We start from the raw sequence: 11,092 nt of genomic DNA, 5'->3' as shown, positions 1-11,092 counted from the left end.
CTGGCTGGTTAAGAGGATGGTGGGATTTCTATGTAGATGATGAAACCAAAAATAGAATCTTTATCAATACAAGACAATGGACCGCCAAAAATGAACAAAATCAAGAAATAATTTATACTGAAAGTGATGCAGTAAACACCTTAATATATACCATTACACTTCATTTTGTAGGCAGTACGGCATTATTAGCAGCAATATCAGAAGATCTGCTATCTAATCTTCGTTGTCCTACATTATCCCATTATAAATGGTATAAAGATGTCTTTTTCTAAAGATTATTAATACGAGAAGATTGTCAATTAGACCATTGGAAAGAAAAATTTATTGCTGGTCTACCCTACTTATTTGCAGAGAAAGTCAAAGACAGACTTAGAAAGAAACATAATGGAATATACACTTGGAGAACTCTCAGCAAAAATATGTGCTGAAGGATTAGCTTTATGTACTGATCTTAAACTCAAAAGACAGTTAGATAAAAAACAAATTACCAAGCGTAAAGAACTTGGTGATTTTTGTGAACAATTTGGATACCATATAGATAGGAAAAATACACCTGAAAAGTTATATAAGAAAAAGAAAAAATATAAAAAAGACAAATATAAATCCAAATCAAATAAAGTACATAAACAATATAAAAAGTCTAAACAAAAATTTATAAACAAATTTTCTCCAAATACAAAAAATAAAAAGAAACTTCCAGTATGTTATAAATGTGGAAAAGTTGGTCACTACAAACACCAATGCAAATTAAAAAAGAAAATAGAATCATTACATTTAGATGATTCGTTCAAAGCAAAATTATATAATGTAATCAATTATGATTCAATATCTGCAGATTCTACTAAATCACATATAGAACATATTCAGGATGATGACCTTTTATGGACAGAATCATCTGATTCTTCAGATTCTTCGACAGACACAGAATCATCCAATCCAATGAAAGATACTAATTGTACTTGCCCTATACCTACACATAATCTTCATATGCTTACTCAAGAAGATAATTTAATATTGGATATTATTGAGAAAATTACAAATCCAAAAGAAAAAAGATCTGTAATCAATAAATTTATTACATTAACTAAAACAAAAGCAAAAACACCTGCAATTAGTAAAACACCTGATGAATATAATTTTGCTTCTATTATGAAAAGAGTAAGTGAACAACATACTTCTCACCATAAAGAACCTTCTATTTCCGACTTAAAACAAGAAATCAAAGAAGTCAAAAGAGAAGTATATCAATTAAAAAATAGAATTAAGACTCTAGAATTACAAAATCTATCTCAACCAGAATCAGATACAGATGAACTAGAATTCGATCAGCTTATGACATATGATCCTCATCCACCAGAAGATATACCAGAAACTTCGGAAGCCAAACCTCATCTGGTGACCATTCCCTTTGTTAATTTGATAGATAAAATTATGATTCAAAAATGGTTTGTTCAAGTCACTATAATTGTAGCAAAAGATTATAGCTTTCAAACCTCAGCCTTAATAGATTCAGGGGCTGACTTTAATTGCATCAATAAGGGGTTAGTACCTTCAAAATATTTTGATAAGACAATTCAAATCTTAAATACAGCAGACGGTAGTAGACTCTTTATCAATTATAAATTATCTAATGCTTCTGTCTGTAACAATCACCAATGTATCAATACACCATTTATAATGGTCAAAGGATTAAGTCAAGCAGTTATACTTGGAGTCCCATTTCTTACACTACTATATCCTTTATCAATAGATCAAACAGGAATATCTTCGAATTATCCAAATGTACCAATACACTTTGACTTTATTCATAAACCAAAACTAAAGGAAATCATTAATGTCAAAAGTCAGTTACAGAATAAAGAAAAATTCCTTTATACTTTAAAACAAGAAATTAAATATAAGTATATAGAAGAATAAATACAAGATCCTTTGATCTAAAAAAAGATTCAATAAATTCAACAACAAATAGAAACCTCTATATGTAGTGAGCATCCCAATGCTTTTTGGGAAAGGAAAAAGCATAGTATTAATCTACCATATGAACAAGGATTTGATGAAAAACAAATACCTACAAAAGCTAGACCAATACAAATGAACACTACTTTATTAGACATGTGTAGAAAAGAAATTGATGACCTCCAAAAGAAAAAGTTAATACGACCAAGCTCATCACCTTGGAGTTGTGCAGCTTTCTATGTCAATAAAAATGCTGAAAAAGAAAGAGGAGTTCCTCGATTAGTTATCAACTATAAACCTCTCAATAAAGTTTTAAGATGGATTAGATATCCTATCCCCAATAAAAAAGATTTATTAGATAGAGTAGCCAATGCTTGTATCTTTTCCAAATTCGATATGAAATCTGGATATTGGCAAATACAAATTCAAGAACAAGATAAATACAAAACAACATTTAATGTACCATTTGGACAATATGAATGGAATGTAATGCCATTTGGTTTAAAAAATGCTCCATCAGAATTTCAGAAAATAATGAATGATGTCTTTAATGCGTATTATCAATTCATGATAGTATGTATTGATGTTGTTTTGATCTTTTCTGAATCCGTAGATCAACATATCAAACATATTAATACTTTTATTCATGCAGTCCAGAATGCTGGGTTAATTATCTCAGCAAAAAAGATAACTTTATTTAAAACCAATATTAGGTTTCTAGGACACATGATTAATCATGGCACCATTATTCCAATAGATAGATCAATACAATTTGCTGATAAATTTCCTGATCAAATACTCGATAAGAAAGAACATCAAAAGTTCTTAGGATGTTTAAACTATGTAAGTGATTTCTATCCTAATCTTGCCATAGATGCTAAACCTTTAGATGATAGATTAAAAAAGCACTATTTACCATGGACGAATATTCATACTAAAGCAGTTCAACTAATTAAACAAAAGGTAAAAACCCTTGTTTGCCTTTCTCTTCCTCATCCTACTGCTTTCAAGATAATAGAATGTGATGCCTCTGAAATAAGCTTGGGTGGTATTCTCAAGCAACGCATGGATAATCAGGAACAACTACTCAGGTATACCTCTAAAGCCTGGAACCCAACCCAGAAAAACTATTCTATGGTCAAAAAGGAATTACTGACCATTGTTCATTGTGTTACAAAATTTCAGAGTGATATTCTCAATCAACAATTTCTCATACGAACTGATTGCAAGGCAGCTAAAGATATTATGCAAAAAGATGTTCAAAATCTTGTTACTAAACAAATATTTGCCCGCTGGCAGGCTATCCTGTCCGCCTTTGATTTTATCATTGAACACCTTCCCGGGTCTTCCAATTCTCTTCCTGATTTTCTTACCCGTGAATTTTTGCAAGGGGGCACCACTGACGCAAATGCCAATGACGAAGAATCACCACTTTCACTTGCACTACAGCTCTTTGCAGCAAATAAAAATAATACTACTCTATCGCATCCACCTACTCTCATGGGTTCAAGTAGCAATTCTCGCAACGAAAAACGCCCACTGAATATAATACCATTTAAAGGTGAATTCCCGCCTTTGGCAACCCTTTCACCTTCCAATTCTCCTATTCACCAAAGTACTTACCCAGAACCTAATACATCTACTCTTGCTTATTCTCAAGCACAGTCCAAATCAAATCAGAGGCGTAATTTTCCTAGGTCTTCATACATTGAAAGAGCCTACCTTATGGATATCACCATTGATGATCACCATACGAATATGGACCCTATCAAACTTGCTCCATTATACTTGATAAACCATTTGAATCCAACCAATGGAGTCAAAACCAGAGAATACTATGAAGCAATTCTCATGGAAACAGGATCCATATCTGTTGTCCATTACTACCAACAAAATACTAGAGTCATTGCTTACTCCAAAATCCAGATTAATAAATTACTCTCTTATGATGAGTGGGGTTGCAATCCTGCTCAAGGAAAGAAATTACATAATCCTGATTTTTCATACAAATATTATAAATATGCCGAATACATAGAAGCTTGGCATAAAATGTTTTATTATCAAAATCCAAATTATACTCATAGCTGGTATATCCAGTTCAGATTACCTATTTTCGAGCGATTCCCTAACTGGTTTAAAAATTGGTTTTTAGTATGGGGATCAACTACTTCAATTTTACCTCCTGCTTTCCAAAAAGTGCAGAAACAATTTGTGCAGTTTAATAATAATGATAATAATACTGACAATCACCTATACTTTGTGGCACTATACCAACTCTCATGGATTATGAAATGGGAATATATAATCTCTGTTAATAATACAGCCGACCATACCTATATTCCAAGATTGGGCAAAACCATCTCAGTTAAATGGTGGGATATCTTTAATATGGATCCCACAACCATAGTTCCTAAAAGAATACCTCTACAAAAACCCGTATACAACCCAAGTCCAAGTGACCATAATACAGCCAATACTTCATTTGACTTTCCCACATATTTACGAAATATGCTCCAATCAAACCCGAATGCTTCCAAAGAAATGTTAGAACAACAAATGAAGGAGATCTTTATAGAAGCAGGAAGAAAACCGGTCTCATCAGATGAAACCGTACAATCCTCACCATTGCACACCAATAAATATTTCCCACTTGAAGAAGCAGACCTAGAAGAAAAAACAGACCCAGAAGAAGAAGAAGACCCCAACGAATTCAGCCAGAGACCATAAAGATACTACACAGTACCAGGTCACCTCATATATGTCACCTCAAGTTACGATATCAAGATGCCTTCACTATAGCTGCCGACACATACGACAAAGATTGATGCCTTTCACTGTAGCTGCCGACATATACGACAAAGAAGACACTATGCTACCGACATAAGACGACAAAGAAGACACTATGCTTCCGACATAAGAAGAAAAAATGTCACTGTTCAAAGATGCCTTTTGAAGCATCTTTTTTTCCTTTTTTGTTTTTTCCTTTTTTGTTTTTTTCTTTATGTCTTTTCCTCTCCCTTTTGGTCTAATTAGGTTATCTCACCTCTTTGCTTCCTTACGAAGCAAGCTCCTCTATAAAAGGGAAGACTCTCCCTCATTCAGAGGCAGGTCTCTCGAAGCTCCTTCCCTCTCACACTCCGCTCTGCTCTCTCTCTGAGCTCTCTTCTTTTCTTTCATCTCTCTTCATCTCTGAGCTCTCTACATCCCTCTGCTCTCTCATCTCCTTGCAAGATCACCACAGCTGTCCCGACCTCACAGCAACAACCTGTCTCATGCTATCTAGGTTTTTCCTATCTTTTTGATACATCAAACCAGGTTCTCTCCTATCTTATTATCTCCGTTTCCTATCTCAGCTTTCTTAGTTTAAAATGTGTGATTGTAACTTCCATACACTCCCATCATATTCTCCTGACAACTGGAAGTTATTTTCCAGTTATTGTATCTGTAAACAGTAAGTATTTATTTTTACAGTTTGTTTCAGTCAGTTTGTTTATATTTCAACCGGTTTTATTATAAGTTTGTTTATGGTTTGTAATCCGTGATACATACTGTGATACATATATAAGATCTAATGTTTTAATGCAATTTAAACTTGTCTTCAGTATTAAAGTAGGTGATCACACACACACATCATGGTTTGTTATTGATATTTTCGTTATCCCTTTTATTATAATAATCTTATTTTACCTTAATTATATTCATATATTACAAGAATTAATTAAATATAATGGTATGTTATTTGCTTACTTGTTATAGAATAGTTGTTTAAGATTTGAGTTGTCTTTCAAAATATTTTGAAGGTACTAACCCCTCATTGATGCAATTAAGGTCAGCCCCTGAATCTATTAAGGCTGAGGTTTGAAAGCTATAATCTTTTGCTACAATTATAGTGACTTGAATAAACCATTTTTGAATCATAATTTTATCTATGAAATTAACAGAGGGAATGGTCACCAGATGAGGTTTGGCTTCCGAAGTTTCTGGTATATCTTCTGGTGGATCAGGATCATTTGTCATAAGCTGATCGAATTCTAGTTCATCTGTATCTGATTCTAGTTGAGATAGATTTTGTAATTCTAGAGTCTTAATTCTATTTTTTAATTGATATACTTCTCTTTTGACTTCTTTGATTTCTTGTTTTAAGTCTGAAATAGAAGGTTCTTTATGGTGAGAAGTATGTTGTTCACTTACTCTTTTCATAATAGAAGCAAAATTGTATTCATCAGGTGTTTTACTAATTGGAGGTGTTTTTGCTTTTGTTTTAGTTAATGTAATAAATTTAGTAATTACAGATCTTTTTTCTTCTGGATCTGTAATTTTTTCAATAATATCCAATATTAAATTATCTTCTTGAGTAAGCATATGAAGATTATGTGTAGGTATAGGGCAAGTACAATTAGTATCTTTCATTGGATTGGATGATTCTGTCTCTGTCGAAGAATCTGAAGAATCAGATGATTCTGTCCATAAAAGGTCATCATCCTGAATATGTTCTATATGTGATTTAGTAGAATCTGAAGATATTGAATCATAATTGATTACATTATATAATTTTGCTTTGATCGAATCATCTAAATGTAATGATTCTAATTTCTTTTTTAATTTGCATTGGTGTTTGTAGTGACCAACTTTTCCACATTTATAACATACTGGAAGTTTCTTTTTATTTTATATATTTGGAGGAAATTTGTTTATAAATTTTTGTTTAGACTTTTTATATTGTTTATGTACTTTATTTGATTTGGATTTATATTTGTCTTTTTTATATTTTTTCTTTTTTATATATAACTTTTCAAGTGTATTTTTCCTATCTATATGGTATCCAAATTGTTCACAGAAATCACCAAGTTCTTTACGCTTGGTAATTTGTTGTTTACCACTTTCACTTGCACTACAGCTCTTTGCAGCTAATAAAAATAATACTACTATATCGCATCCACCTACTCTCATGGGTTCTCGTAGCAATTCTCGCAACGAAAAACGCCCACTGAATATAATACCATTTGAAGGTGAATTCTCGCCTTTGGCAACCCTTTCACCTTCCAATTCTCCTATTCACCAAAGTACTTACCCAGAAGCTAATACATCTACTCCTGCTTATTCTCAAGCACAGTCCAAATCAAATCAGAGGCCTAATTTTCCTAGGTCTTCATACATTGAAAATGCATACCTTATGGATATCACCATTGATGATCACCATACGAATATGGACCCTATCAAACTTGCTCCATTATACTTGATAAACCATTTGAATCCAACCAATGGAGTCAAAATCAGATAATATTATGAAGCAATTCTCATGGAAACAGGATCCATATCTGTTGTCCATTACTACCAACAAAATACTAGAGTCATTGCTTACTCCAAAATCCAGATTAATAAATTACTCTCTTATGATGAGTGGGGTTGCAATCCTGCTCAAGGAAAGAAATTACATAATCCTGATTTTTCATACAAATATTATAAATATGTCGAATACATAGAAGCTTGGCATAAAATGTTTTATTATCAAAATCCAAACAATACTCATAGCTGGTATATCCAGTTCAGACTACCTATTTTCGAACGATTCCCTAACTGGTTTAAAATTTGGTTTTTAGTATGGGGATCAACTACTTCAATTTTACCTTCTGCGTTCCAAAAAGTGCAGAAACAATTTGTGTAGTTCAATAATAGTGATAATAATACTGATAATCACCTATACTTTGTGGCACTATACCAACTCCCATGGATTATGAAATGGGAATATACAATCTCTGTTAATAATACAGCCAACCATACCTATATTCCAAGACTGGGCAAAACCGTCTCTGCTAAATAGTGGGATATCTTTAATATGGATCCCACAACCATAGTTCCCAAAAGAATACCTCCACAAAAACCCATATACAACCCAAGTCCAAGTGACCATAATACAGCCAATACTTCATTTGACTTTCCCACATATTTACGAAATATGCTCCAATCAATCCCGAATGCTTCCAAAGAAATGTTAGAACAACAAATGAAGGAGATCTTTGCAGAAGCAGGAAGAAAACCTTTTCCTTTCCCAAAAAGCATTGGGATGCTCACTGCAAATAGAGGTTTCTATTTGTTGTTGAATTGATTGAATCTTTTGTTGGATCAAAGGATCTTGTATTTATTCTTCTATGTACTTATATTTAATTTCTTGTTTTAAAGTAAAAAGGATTTTTTCTTTATTCTGTAACTGACTTTTGACATTATTGATTTCCTTTAGTTTTGGTTTATGAATAATATCAAGGTGTATTGGTACATTTTGATAATTCGAAGATATTCCTGTTTGATCTATTTATAAAGGATATAGTAGTGTAAGAAATGGGACTCCAAGTATAACAGCTTGACTTAATCTTTTGACCATAATAATCGGTGTATTGATACATTGGTGATTGTTACAGACAGAAGCATTAGATAATTTATAATTGATAAAGAGTCTACTATCGTCTGCTATATTTAAGATAATGTGGTACTGCCTACAAAATGAAGTGTAATGGTATATGTTAAGGTGTTTACTGCATCACTTTCAGTATAAATTATTTCTTGATTTTGTTCATATCTGGCGGTCCATTGTATGGCATTGGTAAGGATTCTATTTTTGGTTTCATCATCTACATAGAAATTCCACCATCCTCTTAACCAGCCAGTGAATCCATTGACTATTGCTTTAGCAACCTCTTGGTCTGGATTGCCTGCCATTTTGTTTACAGAAGCAAACATGTCATGTGTCTCATGACATCTAATATTTTTAATTCAGATAAACCATCTATTGTCCAATTAACTATTGATCTTCCTGTATAAGAAACAACTTGTTGTATGGCATCTTCTTCAAGCTGGACATCAACAGGTGTAGGTCTTTTATAATAAGGTAAAGCGGTAATTGGTTTCCAAGTTTTACCATAGGTTATTCTGTTTATATCAATAGGTGTAGTATCCATAAAAGCATTTTCCTGGTTTTGTATGGTGTCTTCGATAATTGGTTCTTCTTCCTGGAGCATCATTGTTTCATGCTCTGGTATTTTTTATTTTCTTTTATCTGAAGATTCTGGTAATTGAACAGGTATATTGGGCATAGGAATACTGAGTTTGGGAGAAGGAATTCCTTTTATGTCTAATTGAGTTAATTTGGCTATTAACTGATCGATTAAGGTTTTATTATTGTCACCAATATGAAATTTATTTTTATTTAGTTCTGGAGGTGGTTTGAACAGAACTGCTTTAAGAAGGGAAGGAGTTACCTCCTTCGAAACTAATCTATCTATACGTTCTGCTTGTTTTCCTAAAGATTGCATATACAAATTAGTATAATTGTTTTGTTCCACAATATGGGGAATAAGTTCTTGTTTTTTACCTATTTCTTTGGGTAAAACTTTATATGGTGTGGCAATTATATCATATAAAGATTATGGTGGTTCTCCTTTACTTGATGGAGTTACTCCTTTGAGTATTATAGTTTTTTCAGGAGGGTGTGTACTAGCAGTAGTAGTACCATCCGTGCTAATATATGTTTTTTCTTCTAAAGTTTGATAATTATCGAATGAAGGAATGTTTATTTTATGTTGAATACATATTTTTTTTAACCATATAAAAAATCCTTTTGTTTCTCTTTCTTTTTTGAGAAATTTATTGTATTTTTTATGAAATAATTCGATTAACCTAGGTTGGAAGGTTTGAAGATACCATTTCCTAATATTTTGATTTTCTAAAGAAAGATAATCTTTTTTAAGATAATCAATATTAATTTTCTTCTTTTTTCGTTCTAATTTAGCAGCTAAATATGCTGATATATATTCATCATCATATGTATTATTGGTATTTATCTCTTCTTCTGTGTCATCTTCTATTTGTAATGTAAGGATTTGAAATTCCTCCATATTGGGTTCAGAAATATATGTAGGAAGAACTACATGATCAGCCGTTCTTCTTATTCCTTGTAATTGGAAATCTGAAGATGGTGTAGGTTGTGAAGCAGAAGGAAGTATGATGACATCAGGAGTAGTATGACAGGATTTTCTAGCAGGTATTAATGGTTTTTTATTTCTTTTCCTATTAATATCTATGTCATCCTTGACTCTTGATTGTTGGAATTTTATTTCAATATTTCCATCTGGATGTTCGATTATTTGGTTTAGAATACTATTTCTAGGTGCTTCTTGGGGTTGGTTTGGATGTTGTAATGCCTAAGACTGAGGTAGAATAATGTCGGACCAAGTAATCCTTTTGGGTACAATTGTATGTGATTTTTCTATATTTGTTTGAAATAATATAGTTTGATCTTTTTTATCAACTTGCATAATATTAGGACAAAGGGTATTCATTACTTTGTAATAAATTCTATATACTATTGCTAAATTCTGAGAACCATGTATTATATTAAATCCATGAGTTTTCAAATTTATAGATAATATATCTAGTATGTTTGGGTCTGTTAAAGAAACAGAAAAATTTGGAAAGCAATTAAAATATATTGGTACACTACATAGGCTAGATTCTACCATACCTAGGAGTGAATCTGTGAAGTTATTGTGTCTTGTATCTCTTAGGCATACAAGCACTGAGGTGTTTAACCCTAGTCGGGTTAAAGGTTTAATAGCAATTTGGATTAACCCAATGTTCAAATATTTATAATTATTCTCTTTATGTTTTTTAATAATTTTTCTTAATAATAATTGAAAGTCTTCTTGGTTCTGAGTTACTGATAGACTTTCTTGTACTGTTTTTATAGAATAACCTAATTTGAATTTAAATGATCTTTTTTGATAAATATCTTTTATTGGTACCTTAGGAATATTCCAATTTTGGATATGATCTTCAATATCATTAATAATAATCTGTTCCTTATTTTTTACTCTTAATGTTTGAGATTGAGTTGCAGTATTACCTTTTAGATTCCTAATTAAATTTGCCATCTGTAGGTTGCGGATAATGACAATCTGGACAATCAAGGGTCCAGCATTTTCCCCTAAGCGGCTCTTCCTGGCCTTGGCGGGTACTTTGCCTAGACTTGTCCTTTCGTCTCTTGTCTTAACTCTCAGACCAACTTTCTTAAATGTAAATTTAAGTAGGTTTCTACAGTAATATTGTAACTTTTACTCTTAACAGTTTACTGTTGGCTCTGATA

The sequence above is a fragment of the Amborella trichopoda genome, chromosome 11 (assembly GCF_054954075.1).
Source record: "Amborella trichopoda isolate Santa Cruz 75 chromosome 11, AtrichopodaSantaCruz75HAP2 v2.0, whole genome shotgun sequence".
Lineage (NCBI taxonomy): Eukaryota > Viridiplantae > Streptophyta > Magnoliopsida > Amborellales > Amborellaceae > Amborella > Amborella trichopoda.
The sequence above is the reverse complement of the archived record's forward strand: the minus strand, read 5'-3'. Positions refer to the sequence as shown.